This window comes from Poecilia reticulata, chromosome 17, assembly GCF_904066995.2.
Source record: "Poecilia reticulata chromosome 17, P_reticulata-male-v2, whole genome shotgun sequence".
Classification (NCBI taxonomy): domain Eukaryota; kingdom Metazoa; phylum Chordata; class Actinopteri; order Cyprinodontiformes; family Poeciliidae; genus Poecilia; species Poecilia reticulata.
This window is the reverse complement of record NC_088846.1, coordinates 22871883-22874430: the sequence shown is the minus strand read 5'-3', so window position 1 is coordinate 22874430 and position 2548 is coordinate 22871883.

The following is a 2548-nucleotide window of genomic DNA, read 5'->3' as shown; positions in this document are numbered from 1 at the left end:
AAAACTTTTCTTTTTGACTTTTTTCAATGTTTCACTTAGTTAAACCTGTGTCCTTAATTTTAAAAATAAATCATTAAAATAAATTGTCCTTTAACATTGCAATGCACCCTGCATCACAAATTGTAGCTGAAGGAGGATAACTTACCTCAATCCTGTGCTTGAGGTGCCAATAATAATAATAATATATTCTTCATGATGAAGACATTTCATACTGGGCAAGAAGCTGAATTGCAGTTCTTCCAGGAAGTCTTCTTAGGACCCTCTTTTGGAGGGTCTTAATGAGAAAACATGAAGACACTGTACAGTAAAGTTTGAGCTAAATGGGTTTGAAGATAAAATGAGATTTTAGCTCATTTTTGTGGTTTTGTAAACTACATATTGTGTTTAAAGAAAGTAATAGTTGTAGAATTTTTAATTCTAGGTTTTACTTGTCTGTTGCGGTTATTGTGCTTATCTAATTTTGTGTTGTTCATAATGCCCCAAAAAGTAAACAGTAATTCTTTCATCTTGTGTTCTTCTCTTACCAATCTCAGATTTTCAAAAATCTCCTCTCAGTTTAGGATTATATAATTTAAGACGGCAGTTTCAGTATTTTATATTCTAAACTACAGATAATTAAATGTGGCCAAGACTCACAAAGAAACTGTTAAATATCCCTTCTTAAAAGAAGCTCAAAAGCAGATGTTAATTTTAGTTTCATTAGTGGTGAATTGTTACAAAACTAACATATTGTCATACTGCTTAAAACATTTTTTGTGTCTTTATTAGTTATTGTGTCTTTTTTTTTCTATAAAGTGCCCAAAATGCCACTAGACAACCTACTTAAAAGTGTAAAGAGACAGAAGGTAAGTCTTGTCAGTCATGCAGAATCCATCCACACAACACCTTAAGATAAACTGCTGCGCTCTGATTTCTCTGACAGGAAATGATATTTGCTTTTTCAAACTAACCATTAGGTTCAGTATCTTTGACAAACTACTGAGTATTTAGATGTTAGGACAGTTATCTACAGCAGATATAATATTACATTTTAACTTCACTTCAGATTTCTTCCTTTAAGTATTTAGCATTCGTCCTCTCATTTTGATGGTTTTCTCCACCAACTTCCTTCCACTGATATTGATCTTGCTGTCTATTAAACTTTGCTGAGTGTCTCAACACTCAAGGGGTTTCTATAGTTAACGAAGGCAGCTTGTCAAAATAAAATGATTTATGGAAAGGTTGGGGCAAACTTTCTACAACTTGAGGAATTGAAAATAATGTTTGCAAAAAATATGTTTGCACATAATTTAGTAAAAAAAAAAAAAGACGATGGTTCAAAAGGTTCCTCCGTGATTTTGATTTCAGATTAAATGCGTTTGGAATCTGAAACAACGGGGACCCTCGTCGGGTCAATCAGTGTTGCTTCCTAAGTGGATAGTTTGATTTCACAGAAGTTTGATTTACTTGGAGTTATATTGTGTTGTTTAAGTGTTCCCTTTATTTTTTTGAGCAGTATATATACACACTTTTTTTTTTTGGGTCAAAGTACCCCCAAGAATTTAAAACTACTTTCACCCCTGGGTATAAATATATAAAAATTCTAATTTATTACAGGGTTAGGAGATAATAGAGGAAAAAAAACAAGCTGACAAAAGTAAAGCTAAAATTATATTAGTTGAGTTAATAAACAGTTTCAATTCAATTTAATTATAACAAGATGTTGCACATAAAAATCTTAAATATAAATGAACAAAACTTCATCTAAGAGAGACTACAGCTGATTGTATTGAACCCTTGCTTGAATTCACCTTTGTTCCTTTATTGTGATAAAGCATGTGACAAACAGGAAAATGTTGTTTTCAGAACCGAGTTTGACAAAAGATGCCAAGGCAGAATCAGGATGAGCAGCCATCTTGGCTGCAGTTGAAAAGAAAGAGAAGGAAAGAGGGGACATGAATTTTATGACAGTAATAATTAAGGCCGTTACTAGGGAGTAAAATGGAGCAATGAAAAGTGGTCTGTATGATAAAAAGGAAATATTAACCAAACCTTATTAAAGTCGATAAAACTAGGTGCCAGGATATCCTGGTTGGTGAATATTGGCCAAACATAAAAAAATAATCAGTTAGTGGAAAATATTAATCTAAAGATTTTTATTTCAAATCAAACCCATTTCTCATTCTTTACTCTGGTATTTAAATTACATTTAAATAGCAGCTACTTCCTATGGAGCAGCTGCTTGTAACTGACATGTAGAGGTGTAAACACATCAGAAATAAAGGTAGAGGTTGTTCAATAGACAAGTCAGAAATGAGGAACGCAGGGTTTTTACATCCTTCCTTACTAATTGGTCTGGAAGGCTCTTGATGTGGTGGACCCTCCACTGGAGGGCACGCTCAAGACTATGTGAGATCATTAAGAGCCTGCATCCACATGCAACTTTAACATTTATCTCTATCAGGCAAGTGCAAAAAATGCTGATCACTTTTCTTTTTACTTTATTGTGAAATGAAAACTAATACTCATTGATTGCTGCCACTTGTGCCCTGAGACAGGTAGACAAACT